Here is a 12173-nt window from a genome sequence, read left to right as displayed (position 1 = left end):
CTGGCAAAGGCTCTTGCCACCCCTATTGTGCCGTTTTTAGGCAAGGTTCAAATGACAAATTCACCACTGTAACAGGTACAAGCAAGCAAAATCTGTGGGTAATGCTACTCAATGCTAGAAGTCTATACCTCAAAATGCACTCACTCGAGGCACTCCTTAAAATGGAGAAAATCGACATCTGTGCAGTGACAAAAGACCTGGTTTCAAAGCTCCAGAGAGCACTCCTGCATTACCAGACTATAATTCATAGCACGCCTTTCGGCCACCTAACCCGGAACGAAATACTAAAGGCAGAGGTGTGTCCATATTCATTAAGGATGTCCACACTTCCAAGCTAGTTGCTCAGCATAATTTATCCGAGATTATCCAAGTACAACTAACTCTGGGCAAGACCGCAATCCAAATTATAGCTTGTTACAGACCTCCCCCACTATGCCCCAGGATTCCCACTCCTCTTTTCTTGATACATTGCAAAATATTAGGGTGCAACCCAACACCCTAATAATGGGTGATTTCAACTACCCACCATTAACTGGGAAAACTACTCATGTACCAACTCTTTTGCTCAACGCTTTCTGGAATTCATAAATTCCCAAGTCTTGGATCAACTTATCCACACCCCCGCCAGGGGCAGCAATATCCTAGACCTGGTCATTACCAACATGGGTGACCGGTGTTCCACACCAGATATCAAGTCCTCAATGGTCAGATCTGACCGCAAGCTAATCACCCTAGACATCCACATCCTGGCCCCACCCCCCCATTAGGGAAATGAACGTAAAAAAATTCTCCAAAGCCAACTTCATGCTTAAGACAGAAGTGGAAAACTTCACAACACCCATGCAAATGGACAACAGAGGTACAACGGCTGAATTCTACACAAATACACTTTTATAAGCACTTACACGAGTGCATGGATCGTGCTATCCCTAACAGAACCAAGATGATATTCTCCAAAAAAAAGGAAGCCAATCTGGTGGCCCTCTGCCATAAACAAACTCTACAACAGTAGAAAGAAACTGTTGCAAAAAAAAGAGAGTAAAATTCCATGATTGGAGGTCAGCCTCAGTAAGAAGCTGAGCTCCCTCAAAATCCTCCAAAGCTAGTTATGAAAACAAAATTGCCACTGATTCTAAAGACAACCACAAAGCATTCTATAGTTACGTCAATAATCTTAATGGCAACACTCAGATCTGCTCAGAGTTACAGCACAATGGCACTAAACATACAGAACCAACTGATATTGCCAACATCCTGGCAGATAGGTTCAGTGCTAACTTTACCCCCCTCTCAACCCCTAAGGGGCCCGATACCGCAAGAATGCAAAGTTCCTGTAATCACGGCTGCACAGCTAAAAACCTCACTCTCCAAAGCCAAGAACACAGCATCCATAGGACCTGACAACATCCAAGGCTGCATTCTACACGAACTACAGAATGAACTGGCACCCCACCTAAGTACCATGTTCAATCACAGCCTCACCTCAGGCTTTGTGCCCAATAAATGGCGCACTGCGACGGTTATACTACTCCACAAAGGTGGAGCCACGACAGACCCCGGGAACTACCGCCCCATTAGCCTGACGAGCCTGGTCTGCAAGACCATGGAACGTATCATCATGGAACCCATAAACAAAGACATTGGTAATCTTCAAACTTTGGACCCCACACAGTTCGTGTTTGTAAAAGGCAGATCATGTCTCCTAAACCTGATAGACTTCTTTGAAGCAGGCACCAAAGCCATAGATGAGGGTAAGGTGGTTCACACAGCCTATCTAGATCTCGCAAAGGCTTTTAACACCATCCCCCACTCTGGAATTATAGATAAACTCACTAAACTACGTATAAATCCCTATGTCACAAGATGGGTTGCTAACTGGCTTACTGACAGAACCCACATTGTGAAAGTAGCAGACTCAAAATCCGACTTCAGACCAGTGACAAGTGGAGTACCACAGGGTTCAGTCCTGGGTCCTCTCCTGTTTGGTATCTACTTCTCTGAAGTACAGGCTAACACAGAAGGTATTTGGCTAACTATGTTCGCAGATGACTGCAAACTAGGAGCCATAATTGAAACTCCTAATGATGTGGACATCCTACAAAAGGGCCTCACTGAGACAGATGCCTGGTGTCAAAGCCATGGCCTCAAGCTCAATGCCAAAAAGTGCACTGTCATCTCCTTTGGTAAAAAACTCTGTACCCATGAACTACCACATAGGCAGTAGTCTACTTAACACTGAAAGTGTGATAAGAGACCTTGGGACACAGGTGGACAGTGGTCTCTCCTTTGATAATCACATCGCCACAGTGGTCAGGAAATCCTTCTACGTGGCACACCATCACAAAAGATTTCTCATCCAGAAAAAAAAAAAGAGGTCATTGTTCCCCTCTACTCATCACTCATTTGACCCATTATAGAGTACAATGCCCCTTTTGGTATGTACCTCACAAGACATCTACAACTGGAAAGGCCGTAGAAATACCTCACAAAGAGGATTACTGGCCTCAAACATATGCCCTACGCAGACAGTCTCAAAAAACTCCAGCTTTCTGCCTAACATAAAAAGTTATGTCAAACCCAGAGCTGTTGGACATGCTCCACTTAAAGAAATCCAAATCCCTCCGAGCTACACGCTCTAGGGACCTACACCTTGTCACCACAATAAACAGAACATGCTGGAGGGATAGATTCCTGTCCCAGAAACCTCCCATACTCTGGAACAGACTACCTATGTCAAACAGAGCTCCTCATTAGCACTCTTCACGAAAAATCTTGATGATTGGATGGGAAACAGGAAATTCACCCTGGGAATCACTTCTGTGGCTCTGCTTGACAGGGGCACATAAAAATAATTTTCTTGGGTGGCGAAAGCCAGGGCACCTTTTTGGCTAGACTTATACAGACACAAGGGCCAACAGCCTAGTACCTACCTATGAGTTGGTGAGTAAATACCGATCTTCCCCACTTTTAATTTCTGATAGTGTAGTAAATTACGTCCAACAATCAGAAATGAAAAAACGGAGGTTTCCAGTGCACAACTACGAAACAAAGAGTTTGGGGAAATGGTGTAAAGACATAATAGCACAGGTGGAGATGAAACAGTGGGAAGGTGAACACTGTTAATGAAATATTTGGAATAAAATCACCTTCAACTTTCAAAGTCTATTTCAGTGTTTATTTCCCACTTAGATTTAGAAAATGTAAACAAAGTATATGAAGATGACAATGAGCAATCAAATAAAAAGAGATTGCATAAAGCTGGGTTATTATCTAAATCAAATGTACATTAGATAAAAATGTTAGGATAGAGAAATACCCACTAATTAAATAAAATAATAAACAGTTTAAATAACTGTACGTAAAAAGTCAAAACAATGCAAACAATCATAATCATAATGGTAATAAAACACCAGTTTGTAACAGCAAGTCCATTACAAACGTTCCAGCATACCACAGAGGATTTAAGAGTGTTGGTGCATCAGCAGGCCTCAGATATGTGGCAACAGGAAAAAAAGACAAAAAGTCAATGTCAAAATACAAGGAGAAAAGTGAAAGCCCTCAGTCCCCAAATCAAAGGCGAGGTACTGATTCGAGTGTAACAGACCAACTTGAGTAGACAAAACAAAAAAATGCTACAATATTTAAGAAGGTATAATTTACTAAAGATTCCCTGAAGGCAATTGTTGCTAATAATGGTTTGCATTAGCAGTGGCGACTAGCTCAGAGGTTGAGATGAAACAATCAGCAGCAGAGCGAGCTGTAGCCAAGATGAGAAAAGTAGATATATGGATGATGTATCACAGGCTCTAAGGAAATATGTGACTGCTTCAAATGCTTCTGTAGTGCACAAAACCCTGCCCATGGAAGGCTGACTGCGAACCTGGAGGAGTTACAAACATACGAATATTCCCCTCTAGAGGTTTCAGCAGAGTCAGAAAGCTGCATATAGTGATTACCAAAGAGTTCAAAGAAGTCCTTGGAAAAATGACAAATGGTAAATTTTCTGGAGTGAGAGAGTCCAGTGTGAGTTCTAGATGAAGGGGAAAGGGTCACGGATTCAGTTGTTTAACTAGGTGCTGCTGGACCAAGAAACCCAGATGTCACTGTAGAAGATGTTTCTGTCTTTCATTATCAGTGAGCAGAAGGACTTTCTCTTGCTATCTTCCTTCGGATCAATTTTCATCTGCTAGGAATAATAGATATGGATCTTTGTGGGATTACCGTAAATGTTTGGCAACATCTTAAAGACTGCTTTTTATCAGGTGATGCAAATTAAAGGGATACATCGCCTTATTATTCACTATATAGCTTGAACCCTTAGCAACACTTCTGAGAAAAGACAGTGAGTCAGACTGCCACATATTTTGTTATATTGGGTATGGCCACAAAGCAATATTGTTATATTATTATGCCTCTGAATCTGGTTTCAGACTACAGCTTAAACTAGACAAAATTAAAATCTCTAGTAGTAAACTGTACAGCAAGTCAGGACCACAGCAATGGTATCCGTAAGTGCGGGATCTTCTAAAGATCAAGAACCATTAAGTTATGTATTCATATGAGAGGATAAAACCCAAACCACATAAATGAAGATGCTTGTTTTGCCATTGGTTATCATTACCTCTCTCTTTTGATATATATGTATATATTTGATATATATATATATATATATATATATATATATATATATATATATAGTATATATTATACATGTATGTATGTATATGGGAAAGGCATTTTATTGCCTTCAAATAATATATCTGACCTAATAAAATAACGGCTCAAAGAATCGGTCTAGGATAATACTACACTAGGCTGTCTTAAGAGAAGGTAATTACGCTCAAGGAAAACGATAACTAAGTAAATGTGATCGGCCAGTGTATTTTAAGGCAATGAAGATGTGATTACTGCATCTGCTCTAGTCTGAGGACTGCAAACTTTGACAGAAGTAACTGGCACAGACTCAGGACTATTAGAGCACTGTAGACAAGTCTGACTTTGGGCAACACGCAGAAGGGACCTCCAGAAAAACAAAAACATTTACAACAAGAGGACTGTTTAAAGGCACAGAAATAAAAGAATGTAAAAGTAAGTTAACTCTATCGGTTATGTATAAAGTGACAGTGGTGGGAAAACGCGTCAGACATGGAGAACTACTGACATACCTACTAGGTAGTACTGACAAAGGAATATGGTTTTGTTACCTAAATATTATAAATAGCACAAGCCCTTATACTTCCACCAGGAAAGAAAATCCTTAAAGAAATCACTTCATCTCTGATGAAATTCCTATGGTACCCCAAAAGAAAGAGTGGCATATTCTCATCATATCAGAAAATGGGAACAAGGGGGGTTAAAATACCCAGAGATTGGAACTTATATAAAGGCATCTATAATTAAAATACAGATGAATTGGATAAATCCTAGATACTCTTCCAATTGGAAACAGTTACACTCCATTATACTAATGAATGAAAACTGTTTACCAAAGAATGCTTTGGTAATTGACAAAGATAAGATATGGCACTATTTAAGTTTAAATTTACAGTATAATACAACAAAATTAACTAAACTAACACTAAAAAACAATATTTTGATGTGTTTAGAAAAGTCATTAACACAAATTTAGATATAAAAGTGTGACATAGATTTTTAATACCATTTACTACTACAAGGGATTTCCCTGATAAAACACATAGAGAGATTGTTGGTTTATGGGAAAATAATAACCTATTTTGTTGGTTGTAATGTATTGAAAACCAACAAGCTTTGAGCACACAAAGTATATTGTCAACCTATGGCCTATCCCCTAATGACTGGTTGGTTCTTCAGAGTGTCACAGCATACACTAAGGATTTGTGTAGAATAATACATAACTCATCTTTCAAAACCATACCAAAAATTTATAAACTGGATTTTTGGAATTCTATATAATAATATCAATATAGAAATGAATTATCATATCTATATAACATTTTGTCTATAAGACAGCTCCTAAAGATTCTTACTGGCAATACCGAACTAAAAGGTTCAAGTATCATTATCAATGGAAGATAAAACAAACATTTTATTTTCAGTTAAACTAGCTTCTTACTCATAATTCTGGAGGATTTTTCATTGGAAATTTCTACACAGATCCTTTTTGACACCTGAGAAACTCTCAAAAATGAACCCTTTAAACAGCAACTTATGTTGGAGATGTCACCTGTCCACTAATGCTGACTGGTCTCGTATTTTTTATAACTGTACTAATAGTAAACCATATCCGCGGTGGTGATGCTGCGGTAGCATTGTCGCCTCACAGTAAGATGCTGTCCGGTTCGATTCTCAGCTAGAGCATCTTCTGCGTGGAGACATGAATCAATGGGCGTACCTTCGTTGAAGGTTGTGCGTCAGAGCTGGTAACTTGGCACGTAAAAATCAACTACCAATCATTAGTGGACCGGAGTTCCGCTGTGGCGACCCCTAACCGGGAAAAGCCGAACGACACAACAACAACAACAACTAATAGTAAACCATATCGGAATGAGATTAACAAATTTCTTCAAGCTATCTAACTGATATATTTGTTTTGACAAAGTCTTAAATTTTATTGAATGTTAATAGCAATAATATGAAGAAAGATGACCTGTATTTGTTGTGGACAATGTTAGCAATAGCCAGAAAATGTATAACTAGAAGATGGAACTCTAAAGTAGCACCCATAATGGAGGAATTCATATCACTGAAGAAATGCATACTAATGGAGAAACGAACTAAAGAGTTAAGAACTTTTCCTAAGTCATTGGTTAACAGTCCGTGGAGGAAAGTTTTGAATTTGACTGATACCCTACAGATGGAACCAAACTCTTCCTGTCATCGTTTATATATTAACTTATTATTTAACTACAAATGTTTTTACCTGAATTCTTTTTGTCAGGCTGAATGTTTGTTTGTTTCTTTCGGCTTTTCCCGGTTAGGGGTCGCCACAGCGGAACTCCGGTCCGCTAATGATTGGCAGTAGATTTTGACATGCTGGCTTGCCGGGCCTAACACACAACCTTCAACGAAGGAACGCCCATTCACGCATGTCGCCACACAGAAGACGCTCTAAGTGAGAATCGAACGGGCAACATCTGTGAGGCGACAATGCTACCGCAGCACCACCACCACAGCACTTATAATTATTAAATGTTATGAATATATTAAATTATTGTGTTATTTCATCAAAATAAAAATCATCTGAGTATAAGAAAGCTTTGCCTGATTTAATATTTTCCTCATTAAACTTTGCCTGGTGTTTGAGGTCTTTTTGTTTTTTTTTTTTTGTTTTGTTAGTTGGAGTGCTGTGATAGTTGACCTCATGTCATTTACACAGCTTTCTGAGTTATTTAAGAGTATTATGCTGAGGAATCCAAAATTAATCGAGTTGTACAACAAAAGACAAAAAAGTCATATATAAAATTTGGAAGTTAAAACCAAAAAAGATAGATACTCTCTCATTACACCGAATAGACAGCTAAGTGGACTAATTAAGTCCAATAAAGCAAATTTTGAGGTAAAAATAGCACCCCAGGCCAAGGATAACCATAAGGCCTTTTTATCTATGTCCAAATTTTCAAAAGCACCACACAGCAGTGTGCTGAACTGTTGGTAAATACAGCCACACTCTTGGAACTGGGAGATATAGCAAATCTTTTGGTTGACAAATTCAGCTCCATCTTAACCTAGCTAAGGCATCTGATACAATAACACACCCTAACACTGTAAACAAATGTACAGAATTAGCCATAAACCCCTACGTAACTGACTAGATAGATGGATCACAGCAAGGATCCAGGAAGTAAGGATAAGAGATACCACCCTCCACAGAGAGTTTGGTCACAAGCGGAGTCCCCCAGACTCTGTGCTGGGTCTGCTCTTCTTTTGCATCTATTTTTTGGAAGTCAAGGCCAATGGCAAGGGCCTCTGGCTTACCAAGACTGCAGATGATTGTAAGCTAAGAGCAATCATAGAAAGCTCCATCCCTTTCTTATTGAAAGGTCTGACACACACAAAAGACTGGTGCCAAAGCTTAAAACTCAGTTTCAAGAAATGCATAATAGTACCTTTTGGGAAGTCAGCCAGCCAGGGAAACGAGAAACATTCCTAAACGTAGACACTGTAGTCAGGGACTTGGTGACTCGTACAGATAGCAAACTGCATTTCAACCAACATATGAAGATTAGTGTTAGAAATAAGATCAAAAATGCACCTCTCAAGCTTTGTTATAGTAGTAAGAAAATCATTTGTTTCTCTCAAATACAGAGTCTGAGAAAACCAAATTATAAACAGCGTTATTTTAAGGAACACAGGTATTATATGACCTTGAGAGGCTGCGTATGCTTCCTGCAACCTCAAATGTCCAGATTTTTGCCTCCTACTTTTAGCCCGTTCCTCATAAAAAAATGTAGTTTTCTGGCAAATGACGGAGGACTGAAGTCATTAAATAATAAAATTTGAGTTTCAGGCTTAATATTCTTCTGGAAATGCATGCTAATACAAATACCCTTATTCTTGCAGCTTTCTAAGTTTATAAGAACAATATTTAAAATTTGTCTCTAATTTTGGGCCTTTGTCTCCCATTATTCTAGGAATTGTCCAGACTTCTTGTGCTAAGAGTTTGAGAGGTATGGCATCCTGTCATTGACTTTATCAATTTTAAAATAAAGTAGTAATACAGTTCAGTTAAAAATTAAATGTTGCATCTCTTACACACACACACATTTATACATTTACAAAAACTGCATTCTTCTAAAAATTTAAATATTTACTTCCTTTTATGAAGGAAAAAAGTAAAAAACTTTGTAAATACAGAATGACTGTACCACTTACAGATTTACTGTGAGCATTCCGTGTACTCCATTAAATCCTCCCATTTCCATGTACTGAATAACAGGCTCATGTGCACATGTGCATGCACACGCACACACACACACACACACACACACACACACTTTGCCCTGACCTTAACATTATGTTCTGGGAAATGTAAATGGGCAAGTCAACACTTTTTTTTTTTTCAAACCACAGAACGTGAATAGCCACAAGACAGAACCAGAGTTCAGAAATATGGACTCAGTCTGACTCCTAACAGTAGTTCTCTGTCCACATTAACTGGAATTCAGGACAGCAGGCACAGTACGGAAATACTTCTGCTACTGCTATCCAGTTCCTTGTAAAATATCAAAATATCAAAAAGAACAGGTTTTAGAGCTGGTGTTTTATTAGGCTTCTTTCCACCAAATAAGTATAAAAAAACCCCCTGTTATGACTGGCATTTAAGATATGAGGACACTATGGAAAATAAGTTGCAGGCCTTCAATTCCTCAACCACTGACTGCTTTACTTTATAAGGAAAATCCATCTGAAGAACAATATTTTGTAAGCAACATTGTTATGCTCTGGGACAGAAGGTTAACTAATATAAAGTCAAAATAGTGTCCCTCCTGCATTTCATTCACGTATCTGTAATATTTGTCCCATAGTGCAACGGTGCTTTTTGTGAGGGGGAAATGAAAGGTAAAAGACAGTAGCATAATAAATATACAGGTCTGACTGGTGCAGGGCAAAACATTTGATTCATTTTATAATATAGACAGGTTATGAACACTACAGATTTTACAGGAGTCTGTCAAAAACAACTTTGTCAGAAAAGCAAGTCAGCCGCAAACAGTTATGTGGGTTTTGAAAGTTTATCTTTTTCTTGGTAGCTGAACCTCCACATGCTCATGCAGGGAGCTGTACCACTTCACCCCCCCCCCCCCACAATGTGAAAAAGTTAACTTCAGGGTCACTGTACCTCTTGTCAAAGGCAGACTCCGACTGCAGTGACACCCTTCCCAGAATGCACAGTTAGCAGCTAACACCTCATGTCAAAGGCAGACTCCGACTGCAGTGATACCCTTCCCAGAATGCACATTTTCTAGCAGCAAACACCCTCAAGTCAAAGGCATCTGTCTGCACTGATACCCTCCCCAGAATGCACATTGTTAGCAGCAAACACCCTCATGTCAAAGGCGGACTCCGACTTCAGTGATACCCTTCCCAGAATGCATACTGTTAGCAGCAAACACCCTCATGTCAAAGGCATCCAACTGCAGGGATACCCTTCCCAGAATGCACACTGTTAGCAGCAAACACCCTCATGTCAAAGGCATCCAACTGCAGGGATACCCTTCCCAGAATGCACACTGTTAGCAGCAAACACCCTCATGTCAAAGGCATCCAACTGCAGGGATACCCTTCCCAGAATGCACACTGTTAGCAGCAAACACCCTCATGTCAAAGGCATCCAACTGCAGGGATACCCTTCCAAGAATGCACACTGTTAGCAGCAAACACCCTCATGTCAAAGGCATCCAACTGCAGGGATACCCTTCCCAGAATGCACATTGTTAGCAGCAAACACCCTCATGTCAAAGGCATCCAACTGCAGGGATACCCTTCCCAGAATGCACATTGTTAGCAGCAAACACCCTCATGTCAAAGGCATCCAACTGCAGGGATACCCTTCCCAGAATGCACACTGTTAGCAGCAAACACCCTCATGTCAAAGGCATCCAACTGCAGGGATACCCTTCCCAGAATGCACATTGTTAGCAGCAAACACCCTCATGTCAAAGGCATCCAACTGCAGGGATACCCTTCCCAGAATGCACATTGTTAGCAGCAAACACATTATTGAGTACTTGGCTGCCATACAGCTTGTAGATTCCTTATGAAAGTCGCAATGGAATCTAGAAATTTCACTCGTACATCTGTTAGACATAATTGGGCATATGTTTTTGTTTCTTCTGGAAGTGATACATGCAGACATGTTAAAGTACTCAACAAGTCAGAGTTTAGTTCATTAATAAAGGTAGGCACTGTTATTTAAGTAATACATTAAGCGACCCTCGCACTGAATGTTTGCTGTCACTCAGTGAATTGTTTTTTCTGTTAATACATTAAGCGACCCTCACAGTGAATGTTTGCTGTCACTCAGTGAATTGTTTTTTCTGTTAATACATTAAGCGACCCTCACATTGAAATTGACAATTTAAAGCCCTCATAGAGTGGAAGAAGTATACACTTTTTTACCCCATCTCTCTAAAGCCCTGGACTCCCTTTCAGAGGGGAGTGGATTTTTAGTAGTGGCAGCTGCAACCCCTTTAGGACCCTGGGAAATAGCTTCTGGGTCAGCAGAGTGGGCCTTGTAAAGGAAATGATGCGAGTCCGGGACCCTGTAGTACCTATCGGGTTTAACAGGAGCCGGAGGAAGGGTGTCAGGGGTAGTGCTAGATACACATCATCAATGACACTTAAAACAGGAGGGATAGCCAAAGGTCTATGCTGAGGTAAATGAAAGAATGTCCTTAATCTCTTCCTGGAATCGGAGAATTCCTGGCCCTGCCATTGGAAATGCTCTCTCATGGAGTGAAGGGTCTCCCCAAAGGACAGCTCTTCAGGAGGGGAGGCAGAGAGAATAGAGTCCTCTGCATCAGAATCCTCGTAGGCCGTGAAGGTCTCCACCTGGTACTCTGATAGAGCAGAGCCATCAGAGGCATCATCAGAGGACTGAGGTTCAGCAGACTCAACCCTGGGCCTTTTGTCTAGTGGGGGTTGAGAGCCCCTGTCCGGATGAGGCGGAGAGCCCCTAATTAAGGTAATAAGGTCCTCAGCCAAACTTAGTATCTGAGAACCTGTAGTGGATCCCTGAGAAATCGACTTGGGAGGCAGAGTTTTTTGTTGCTTAGCAGCTTTAGCCCTAGTGAAAGCTTTTATGGACATGGATGCAGGGGGCCTGGCTGCCCCACGTGCTGGAGTAGTTTTGTCTAGGGGAATGGTGTCGGTAGGTTCCTGAACACCGGTTTCCAAGGGTAATTCTATAACTGACTCAGAAAAGGCCTCCGGGACCGAGGCTGTCAGTTGAGCGGTTTCTACTGACGGAAGTACCAAGGACTCGGTTTCAGCCAAGACACTCACGGCAGGCCTAGGAGCGGTTTCAGCCGAAAACACGGTCCGCGTGTGTCGGTTCTTGTCCTTCCGTTTCTTGGATAAATGAGAAGTCGGAGTCTCAGACGGCATTTTATAAGAGAAATTAGCCCCAAAAAATTCCTCTGCAAACTCCGACAGACGCCTAAGAGTGCGTCGATTAAAGGAGGCACAGGCAG

The sequence above is a fragment of the Protopterus annectens genome, chromosome 7.part0, assembly GCF_019279795.1.
Source record: "Protopterus annectens isolate FY-2018-M chromosome 7.part0, PAN1.0, whole genome shotgun sequence".
NCBI lineage: Eukaryota > Metazoa > Chordata > Ceratodontiformes > Protopteridae > Protopterus > Protopterus annectens.
The sequence above is the reverse complement of the archived record's forward strand: the minus strand, read 5'-3'. Positions refer to the sequence as shown.